Source organism: Periplaneta americana, chromosome 14, assembly GCF_040183065.1.
Source record: "Periplaneta americana isolate PAMFEO1 chromosome 14, P.americana_PAMFEO1_priV1, whole genome shotgun sequence".
Taxonomy (NCBI): domain Eukaryota; kingdom Metazoa; phylum Arthropoda; class Insecta; order Blattodea; family Blattidae; genus Periplaneta; species Periplaneta americana.
In genome coordinates this window covers 58,473,744-58,485,685 of record NC_091130.1, presented here as the reverse complement: position 1 = coordinate 58,485,685, position 11,942 = coordinate 58,473,744, and positions in this window count along the sequence as shown.

Below are 11,942 nucleotides of genomic sequence, written 5' to 3'. Positions count from 1 at the left end.
AGTAAGTTACATTATAAATTACACAAATGATTATCCTGATTACAGCAGTTTATAATATTTTACCCATGATAGTAACAAGATTTTTTTTGTTGCAGATAAACTTGGGAACTCAAATTTTTGTACAGGTGTGTTCTGTTCTGTACACCACTTTCACCATTAGGAGCTGCTTTATCTTCAAAATAGCTTCAGCGCAGGAAAAGTTTCAATGTGTTATGGGCTTGCAGAAACAAAATCTCCGATTCGTGTGCAGCGAATGTTTAGGACACGTTATGGAAAGAACCCACCTGATGTAAAGTTAATTAAATCATGGATTATAGCGCATCAGACGTGCAATCGAACATGTCACACCATAAATGTTGCATACTATGTGTGGAGTGATGCCGAATATCTGTTGAATATTTTGTGTGCTACCAGGGGCTGAATGTTTCGTCTGATATAGTATGTAGCTTGTGTAGGATCTACTACTCTGCTATAGGTCTCGCAAGCAGCAAGCAGGGAATACCGACGGAAGGAATTCGAATCAAACAATGCGATAAGGAAGAGCGGGCGACAGGAAAGGTCACGAGATAGCTTGAGTAATATTCGAGAGTACAATCGGAAGAGAAACGACATCGATAGAATCAGTCTTGCGTTGTGATAGTTACATTACGACTTTAGTTTGTCCCATTGCATGTGAATACGTGTCTTGTATCGCTCGGTATTATTATTTCATTCGTAAACATATATGTTGCGCGTTTAATTAGCTTCGAATTTTTCTCTTGCTACGTTCTTTATATCCACAGTGATGTCCTCATTTGTTCATCTTCTGGAAAGAGACAGTACTTCCATCGGTCGCACATCGGCGTGCCTATATACACACGTCAAAACAGACAGCAACGTCACCATTACTTTTCGGTAATCGTTCCTTGCGCGAGCTATACACAGGCGCGGGCGAAAGCTTGTAAACGTAAACTCTCTACCTCTACCGTTGGTGATGTCATGATGAAACTCTCTGGAGAGAGGTTCTCGTGCTCTGAAGTTTGAGACGAAGAGTGCCGTGAGAAGAGCAAGCTTATCGCAACCCATGACGTAATCAGCTAGCAATTTTCACTAGCTTACTAGTTTATTACTACGTAGTCAATCATTAGCTTATTACAATACTTTCACAGTATACGGATAAGAATGGAATGCCACTCCAAACAAGTAAAGAAAGCTCATGTTCTCGGCGTGATTTAGCGAACCATTCTAAAATTTCAATATTTTTCACAATGTTGACATTATTTTATTTTAACGTGGATATGCCCACAAGTTCGATCCAGTACTACTGTTTCATCCATAAAGTCGACCGACACGCAATTGTATCGACGATTCGTAACGAACCAGACTACTTTCTCAATTTAACAACAATCAGCAGTCGACAAACTGAATTGGAAAAATTTAATAGTGAATTTGAGTGAAGAGAGAAAATTCACAATATTGAGGCACATAGAGCGCAAATGGAAGCGGGTGTTGCTTATGCAACGGGTAGCAAACGATAGAGCACGATGGTTACTAGAGATGGGTAAAAAAAAAAGCTGGAACAGTTTATTTGAAACTGTTTCACAATTGAAACTATTTCGTATCGAAACAGTTTCGTGATATAACCTGTTCCAACTGTTCCAAAGCGTGTTACATTGCTTCAGTGATCAGTGTAGGGAGCGGAATTTTATGTACTAAAAATTTTAATATATTTATTTTTTATGTCCTAAAAGTACGAAAATATTTGCTAAAAATAAATAAATAAATAAATAAATAAATATATATATATATATATATAAGTTATATAGATATATTTTTTAAATATGACAAAATACCTTACTTAGCTTGAAAAAAAATGTTACTAGGTACTCACCAACCACACTTTGCTAGAAGTTGGCCGAGAATTGCAGTGAACAACAAGGGTCATCTCCAAATTCTCCATCACAAATGCATTCCGATTATCTCCGAACAACTACTTATACTGTGAAAACGATCTTTCCACATCACAGGACGTCAGACGTGCATATTTAAAGAAAGGAATGTCACAAACACAAACACCGTCAATTTCACCTACTGGCACACCCTCCAATACTTGAGCAACTTTACACATTTTTTTATATCCCCTGTTTTTCCCAAACACATTCTGGAATTTGTCCCTTAGTACTTGTACTTCTGAACCTGGTAGCGAGTCTAGTTTAATATTCATGGCATGCATCTCCCTGTTTCAGACAACAGGGATGTTTAGAGTTTTTTATGGTGTCACACAAAATTTGCTAATAGGAAAGCCAAATCGTTTTTTAAATAACCAGCTTTCAGTATATCTTGAAGGATATCGATTGACGAAGCCCGATAACAGGGAATCACAACAAGATATATTGCCTTACTTGATAGACATGAGCAAGAGGCGAGAGATTTATTTAAATTAAATAATGTTCATATCCGAGCTCTTATCTGTTGTGTTTCACAAACAAAGCGTGGAATGAAATCATCTTCAGCAACAATAAACATTCCTAATTATGTGTTGCAAGATCTCTCCTCGTCTATGTTAATTTATTCTCTAATAATAACACTGATATGCTGCCTAGCAGTTCTCAGAACTTGAGGCGATACTATTACAAAAATGGATCATGGATACACCACACAGCGCTAAGAAACCAAGAATTCTTAATAAGATCCTACTTCTGAGTGATATAATTGATATAGTTTTAAAATATTTAAAAGTTCTTGTAAAAAATTATTTAAGTAAAAAAACTCCAAGATTTATGTATTTATAATAGATTTTCTGAAAATATGTATTTACATAATTTTTTGTGAAAATAGGCCTATGTGTTTTTATGTGAAATAAAATTCGGGTTTTAAACTTGAAACTTCATGTTCGGAATTTTTAACTCTGTTAATTGTGTTTTATCACACACAGAAAGAATAGTGATCACTTCAACGTTCCCCACGGTTCCAAGAGATAAACAGTTCAATTTTTAAACAGTTTTCCTCTTCTTTGTTGTCTGCAAAGGCCACGTATAGCGCTATCATTGATCTCCAATCGAAAGTATATATAATATTATCCATGTTCCACACGGTCTTCGTTCAACAGTAGTAGCCTATGTAGAATCGCTCAATTTACGACTCAAATTCCCTAATAAATCTCCTAATTGTTAACTGTCCATTGATGGAGAATATGTTCATGGTGCTCTAACATAGAGTTGTTTACTAATTTACCGCGAAACATATCATCGGCTAATGTCATCGTTATTAAACTCTACTAGGGTTATATGCGTTATTTTACTAAAATTGATTCATTTTGAATTGTAGTTATTTACTGTACTCTTAACAGTAACCTACGAAAAAAGACAATCACAATACACTGAACAGCTGATTTAAAGACGATTCAAGGACTTTGAAACATGTTCCCGAAGCAGATGAGAGGTTGAAACAATTGGAACACTTGGAACATTTGACACTGATGTTTTAAACATATTCTATGAAACTGTTTCTTAAAAAGAACAGTTTATCCCATCTCTAATGGTTACTACTGTACTCCAACCAGGAGAAAGTCTCAGGGGACTGAGACGCAGCGGGGTGATGATATGAATGAATGTTGATGTCATAAGATGTCATAAGGACACACACGTGGGTACACGCATCTTCATTGGCTAACTCTCAAAGCACAAACGATAACACTGTTACACATATATTTATACTACCCTAGTTACAAAATTAGATCACGGTTAATTTCCTGGTCTTTTATCCCTCCATACAGGAAATAACAAATGCAGGAGAGCGCATGTTTTTTAAACTGACGTTATAACGGTATAATCGCTGCGGCCTTATACTTAACATACCGGCATCCTACAATAATGTGCGGTGGGTGTGCTTTTAAAACATAATTTTGCCGACCGATTGTTGCTCTGTAGGTTTTACTCTAAGCGTCACGTCACGTCTACTTCCTCCATAAGAATTAGCACTAGTTTGTTATATTGTTAAATGGTTATTATTATTATTATTATTATTATTATTATTATTATTATTTCATATACTAGTACGTTGATATTCTTAACTCTTAATAATAACTCTTTAATAATAATTTTTAACCACATACCTTAATGTTCGTCCTCAGCACAAGACATTGCAACCTCGGTTTTAATCCACGTGGACTAGACAAGTAGGTGACATTTTATAATGGAAGCAGCTTATTGGTTGCAATATTGAAATTGAGGCGAGTGATTGGAGCGGCGACACAAGAAATTGAAAATAATAATACAATAAATTTCAAAGACCTGCCTAATGTTACGCACGAGGCCGCTCAAAGACCTGCCGAATGTTAAGCATGAGACCGCGGCGATAATAATATTATCTATCTACTTCGCTCCAATAGATGACGCAATAGTAAGCACATTCCTTCCACGGTTAATCTCCTGGTTGGAGAACAGTATAACAACCGATCTGTTCCAGGGCGCCCGCAGGATCCGATCTCAGTGGTAGCAAGATGATTAGAAAATTAGAGGAAACGGATGGACGAAGAGAGAGAAAATTGAAGATGAAAAGTTGCCATTCTTAAATCTAAATTACCTGCGCACGCATTCACAGCTTAAAGGACTCGCCTTTGTTGAATTGTTTGCCGAGGGTTTGAGAAAACATGTATCAAATACGTAGAGAAAAATAAAAAAAAAACGCGTAAAAATAAAAATCTCAGTGATAGGTTTTTCATTAACTGGAAAGGGGGGGGGGAGAAAAAGAGACCGTTCATACTCGTATCTACATTGTTGAACTTTATTTGGCTCACCTTGGTTTTTCGAGGGTCATGTACTAGTGTGGACTGGAAAAAGAGAAGGCTGTTCTGTAACCTTCATATGAAACAACGAGTCAAAGTCAGGATAGGAGAAAAAATGTCAGAAGGAAGCGAAATAGGGAGAGGAGTACGTCAAGGATGTCCTTTAGCACCTACCCTGTTCAATGTCTACTCGGAGGATTTAGTGAAGAACTGCTTTTAGAACATAGGAGTGAAAGTAGGAGGAAAAAGAATAAAGTGCATAAGATTTGCTGATGATATGGCGTTGTTAGCAGTAGAGGATATGATAACTTACTAAGGAATATGCTATTGGAGCTAAATGACAGTTATGAACAGTATGGGATGAAGATAAATGCAAACAAGACGAAGACCATGGTCATAGGATGAAAGGTAGAGGTAGACCTGCGAATTATAAATGAGACAATAGAGCAAGTGGACAGCTTCAAATTCTTGGAATGTACTATAAGCAGTAACATGAAATGCTGCCAGGAAGTCAAAAGGAGAATAGCAATGGCAAAGAAAGCTTTTAATAGAAAAAGAAGCATCTTCTGGGGATCTCTGGAAAAAGAAATAAGGAAGAGACTAGTGAAGTGCTTTGTGTGGAGTGTGGCATTGTATGAGGGCAGAAACATGGGCATTACGACGAAGTGAAGAGAAGCGAATAGAAGCATTTGAAATGTGGATATGGAGAAGAATGGAACGTGTGAAATGGACAGACAGAATAAGAAACGAAGCTGTGTTGGAAAGGGTGGGTGAAGAAAGAATAATGCTGAAACTGATCAGGAAGAGAGAAAGGAATTGGTTGGGTCACTGGCTGAGAAGAAACTACAGTATCTACTGACGGTGCACTAGAGGGAATGGTAAACGGGAGAAGAGTTTGGGGCAGAAGAAGATATCAAATAACAGTCGACATTAAGATATATGGATTATATGCGGAGACTAACAACCAAACATTCTGATGGGGGCAGATAAAAAAAGTTTTTTTTTTCTTCCACCATGTTAATAATGTCAAAACAAGTGCTTGTACAAATTTTGGCCATTTGAACGCAGTAACCCGGCCGAGTTGATCATCACTGATGTATATAATGGTTTCACGTGTTAATTAACTAGGTTAATTTGTTGATTAGTTAATTAACACGTGAAAGCATATACTTTATATTTCGAAGTGATATAGTGTTAAATGTTGTGTAATCAAGATGTATTAAAATTATTTTGAAACTAAGCAAACACAAAAAATAATCACTATTTAAATGTAAAGAGTTTACAATGAATTAATAACCAAAATTAGATACATTTTTACGTTTTCTGAGTGATGTTTCACTGTGTAATTAGTGCCAGATACACGAGTTAACAAGTCAATGACAGTATACCGTATCTGCTCATTTCTCCCCCGCGTATTTTGTGCACCCTGATTTTTATTTTGAAAATGTTTTTGCTCAGCGTATTTTACGCATAACTTTAAGTGCAATTCAATAAGGGCTTCGCTTTCCAGAGTACATTCACCACATTGATTTATTTTTACTTTTTGTAGGATTGGTACTGTTCTTCCATCAAGGTCGAGTCTCGCATTACATCCTATTGTTCCCGGTTTACGATAAATTCTCAATAAAAGGTTAATTACGTTATTTGTCCTTGAATATGAAAGTGTGATTTTCGAAGTACCATAGTTCCCTCATTCAATATTCCTTTCAAACACTTGTAGCGTGAACTTGCCGGTAATTCGATGTTTGAAAATGGGAAGGAAAAATAACAGCTATACAGCATCGTATAAATTAAAAGTAATAATATTATGAAAAATGTATTGTTACAGAATGGGAATAAAATATTGTCACAAGTTACCGGCATTGTATTTTTTTTATCAGCATCAGAACAAAACATAGTTCGACCCCTAAAAGAATCCACATCTCAATTATTTTACGCACCCCAATTTTCAGTCGTAAAGGATGAAAAAAAAAAAGTGCGCAAAATACACAAGCAAATACGGTAAATCTTGTAAAACAATTCAGTGCTGAGTTTTACCACATGTAGAGGTGAACACTTTATCACTGCTTGCATTCTTTTAGGCATGCTGGCGATTTGGGTTCGTAAATTTTACTGCTTGTGTACTTTGTGACCTAGTAGAGTGTAAGAGAAGTTCCTATGCTCTATGGCCTTAACTCTGCCAGTATAAATAGATGGACGGATGGATGGATGCATGGACTGATTGATTGGTTGATTGATTTTATGAAACCTGCTATGTGACAGTACAGATTTATTATTACAGAGCATATTTTTTTCAGGAGTAATAAAAAAGTAATTAAATATCAATAGGCCTACATAAGAATATTAGATAATTCGGCAGAAAACGTTGATGAATATGATGAACATGAATGGCACCTCCTGAAAAATTATGCTCTGTACTGTCACATAGGAGGTTTCATAAAATCAACGACGATATTGCCTTCGTTTTATGTAAATGTTTAATACACCTCATGCATTCCCTTTAAATAATATATAGTAACTTATCTCTTCTTAGAATCCTGACTTGTAGAGCATAAGCCGTGGTTTGTAGTAATGACTTTTCATAACCGTAATTTAATATAAAATCATATATGTGGAGTAATATTTGAAAACGAGAAACCCGGATTTCGTAACACACAATAATGGCTACTTTCCTTACACAATTTTGCCTTTTTACAATATTTTTAAATCACGACATACGTTTTGAAAGCAAGTAAAGATAACTTTAGACATGAGTCTGGTAACATGCATGGTTTGATTTCATTATCCAACGGCGTTTTTCACGTAGTTTATAATTTCCTATCTAGATGAGTAAGTAGACAAATTTTGTTACAGCACCATTTTCAAAAGGCAAAGAATCTATTTTTTCTTCTTACTTATTCTTAATTCATTGTTAACTCTCTAGCTTGTCTCCGTGCTTTTCGGTTGGGAACTTTATTAATAACCAATAATATAACGTTGAAATGTGTGTTCAGTTTTGTGCGTAACGATAGTCCTGATACTTATATATTTTATTTTAATTGACGATTGGCTAATCTATACCAGAAACACTCGCAATCATACAAATTTAAAGACTTTAAACACTCTGAGAACTTTTCGTCTTCAAGGAAAATTCCCCGAGGAGAACACGCGGGAATCGAACCCGGGACCTCCAGATTTGGAATCCAGCATGCTGTCCATCAGACCACGGAGGCGTAAATCAAGTCTTATAAATAAATAAATAAATAAATAAATAAATAAATAAATTTGCCAAGGAAATGACACATGCACAGTTTATTAAGCTTATTGATTATATTGTTCTTTATTATGTACAATAATAACTCTGTTTATAGACCATCATTATCAATTTGAAGATGGGTCCTTTGGTCGGTTTCGCCTCAGAAAGTGTCTTTTCTTCGTCTTCTGGGTCTTCCAGTATTAAGCATGTATCATGTAGAACTTGTTGAGTATTCTTGTTTTTTTCATGTCTAAAAATTTTTCCTGCCAGTTTAAATTTTTTTCTAGACTTTCATCCAATTTAAAATGTCACAGGGAATTTGAGGAAATCCCTGTAAATGTGTATAACGTCTACACCGGAATTAGGGTAATGGAGTAAGGATAAATAACTACAATTTGCTGCAAGATTTAAATATGTCTAATGAACAGAATTAAATAATCAAGGAATAACAGGAAATATCTCCTCCAATAATAATTAATAGTAATAATAATAATAATAATAATAATAATAATAATAAATACATTAAATATTTATTGTCAATTTTACAACAGCATAGTTACAATGTCATGGGTTAAGCCGAAGTTGCGCAACCTGACAGGTGTTGAACAAGCAATTCCATGAAGTAGAATGTGATTTTTAAATTTAAATTTGAATTTTGATATTGTCCGACAGTCTCTGACATGGTCAGGAAGAGAATTCCAGAGGCGTGGAATCGATATACTGAAAGATGATGAGTAGAAGGATGCTCTGTGCAGAGAAATAGAGAGAAGGTACATGTTCCGGGTTCGAGGTAGTGAAAGGTAAACAAAACGAGATGCTAGATAATAGGGTGTGGAGGTGTGGATGATTTTAAACAGTAATAAGAGGGAGTTGAACATTAAATCCAGATGTTTGAGATGGGCAGGGCATGTAGCACGTATGGGCGAATCCAGAAATGCATATAGAGTGTTAGTTGGGAGACCGGAGGGAAAAATACCTTTGGGGAGGCCGAGACGTAGATGGGAGGATAATATTAAAATGGATTTGAGGGAGGTGGGATATGATGATAGAGACTGGATTAATCTTGCACAGAATAGGGACCGATGGCGGGCTTATGTGAGGGCGGCAATGAACCTTCGGGTTCCTTAAAAGCCATTTGTAAGTAAGCAAGTAAGTAATAAGAGGGAGTTAAAGAATCTTCCTTCTTTAAGTGGATTCCAAGACAACAATTATTCTAGTGACGGTGTTACATGATCGAATTTTATAATGTTACAAACGAAACGAACGTAGATATTGTGAACACACTGTAGTCTATGGGCAAGATCAGTATTTAGATTCGTGAATAGAGAACTGCAATAAACGAAGTGGGGCATCACTAAAGTTTGGATGAGGTTCTTTTTAAGGCTGAGAGATAAAACGTTGGTTAAGTGTCTGAGGGAATGTATTATGGAAAAAGTTTTCTTACATATGTATGTCACTTGACTTTGAAAATTTAAATTTGAATCTAAATATACTCCTAAATTTTTTACTGTCTTACTATATGTAATTGTGGTATTATTTATTTTTGTATTTGATACAGTGGCTAGATCTATTTTGTTTAATGCTTGTTGGTGGCCCATTATCATGGCTTGTGATTTGTCTGGAATTAGTCTGAGTCCAAATTTTTGCGCCCATTAAGCTACAGATGCTAGATCTTCATTAATTTTGACCACAGAGTCATTGATTGTACAAGTGCGATAATGAATGTAATCGCCGTATAGGTGGTGTTCAGAATATTTTAAGACCTTTGTTACGTCATTTATGTAAAGCGTAAAAAGTAATGGCCCAAGAACCGAGCCCTGAGGAATTCCGGCCTTGACAGTATGCCAATTGGAAGAATGACCACCGGCTGATACATATTGTTGGCGTTCGCGAAGGTAGGAATCGAATCTAGCTACGGCACTGTTAGAAAGATTGTAGTTTTTTAGTTTACATAAAAGGAGATACGTGTCAACTGTGTCAAAAGCTTTGCTGAAGTCTAGTAATGTCAGTAGCATTAGTTCTCCCCTGTCACTGGCTTCTCGAGTGTCTGCAATCACTTTCAAAAGGGCAGTAGTAGTGTTATGTCCTGTTCGGAAACTAGACTGATAGTCATCAAGTAAGCAATGCTCATTGAGGTAGTCAGTCAGTTGCTTATGTACTACACTAGATCATAGGTACTACGCGCTCCAGTCTGTGTACCCTGATGAAAATATTCAACATGTTAAAAAAAAAAAGAGAGAGAGAGACAGAGAGAGAGAGAGCGAGAGAGAGACAGAGAGAGAGCGAGAGAGAGAGACAGAGAGAGAAGTCTCGGACACTATGTATTGTACACATTTCAGGTTGCGCCAACTCAAAGAGAATCTCTCAAAGCTTTATCCATAACCTTCAAGCACATACTGTACTGTACGTTAGCTGGTGACATTGTCGAGTTCACTCAATAGTTTCGACACTGCTGGCAGCACATCGTCGCATGCATGTTGCAGCTAGCCGAATTGATGTCTGTTTTAGAACGCAATATGGACGTGAACCTCCCATACGGAAAGTATCGGGTTCTGGGACAATAAACTCAGAGTCTGTTTTATATATTTGCATAACTTATATTCGGAGAACCTATGAAGCAAATAATACTTAGTTACATTAGTCGGCTAAGGCGCTTGCCTGCCGATCCGAAGTTGCGTTTGGGCGCGGGTTCGATTTCCGCTTGGGCTCATTAATGGTTAGGTTTTTACCGAGGTTGGCAAGTAATCTTTGGTGAATCCTCGGCCTCACCTCGCCAAATACCATCTCGCTAAAACCAATTCCATCGATGCTAAATAACCCCGCAGTTGATACAGCGTCATTAAATAACCAAGTAAAAATTCAGTAACGAAAAAAAGAGAATACTAAAAAGTGAAAAAAAAAAAAAAGGGGAGAGAGGCCTGTGTGTTTTCTTGTCTTTCTTTTACTTGAAATATATAGTTCATATTCATTTCGAGAGTATGCTATACTCGTAGTATTGTGTGTTACACGTAATTTAGTTGTCTTTAAATAGTAATGGAAGTTTGGTTGCAATATCAGTAATATAAGAAACAATTATGTTTTATGACATTTCAAAACCAGAAATCACGACTTGGTAATACACAGTAATAGCTAATTTTCTATCATAGTTGCGGTTTTATTTTAATACTCATATTATTCAATATTCAATTAATAATTAAAAGTCTGTGGTGCACGATATGTCGTCTGCAAGCAAGGACGGTAAGGATTAGGAAGTAATGAATTATACAACATTCTTTTATAAATTAGCAGGAGACGTTACAGTCATTTTAAACCGATGGGAAAATGTAGTATTTGCGTGTATACATAGTATAATATGTAAATAAAACATTACATATTTTCACTAGGCTATGTGAAAAAGCGAAGATTCGTAACGAAAGCGAAACTCACAAACTGAAAACTTAAAGAGCAAACAGACCAAAAAACATCTGCGGCCACTCAAGAACGGACACATTAAAAGAGGTAGCCTATTTATTGAACGTATTGTGTGTGTTCATGTGTGTGTGCGTGCGTGCGCGTGCGTGTGCGTGTGTGTGTGTGAGAGAGAGAGATGAATCAAAATAAGCACGATACATTGTTACAAAAGTCTGTAGCAAAGATATTAGGACGAGTGCTAGGTCTGCATTCCAATAAAAACAACCGATCGCGGATTATAATATCACAGTCTAGTACAGGGACATCACTATTTTTACTAACATCTATATCTATCTATACTAATAATAAATCTGTAAACGAAATTTTTCTGGTAATTTTCGCTTTTCTAAAAATAATTGGCATTAACATGTATAGTTAATCATCCTGAAACCGAAAATCGCTTTTTTGAAATTTTTGTTTGTATGTCTGTCTGTCTGTCTGGAGGTTTGTTACCTTTTCACGCGATAATGGCTGAACGGATTTCGATGAAAA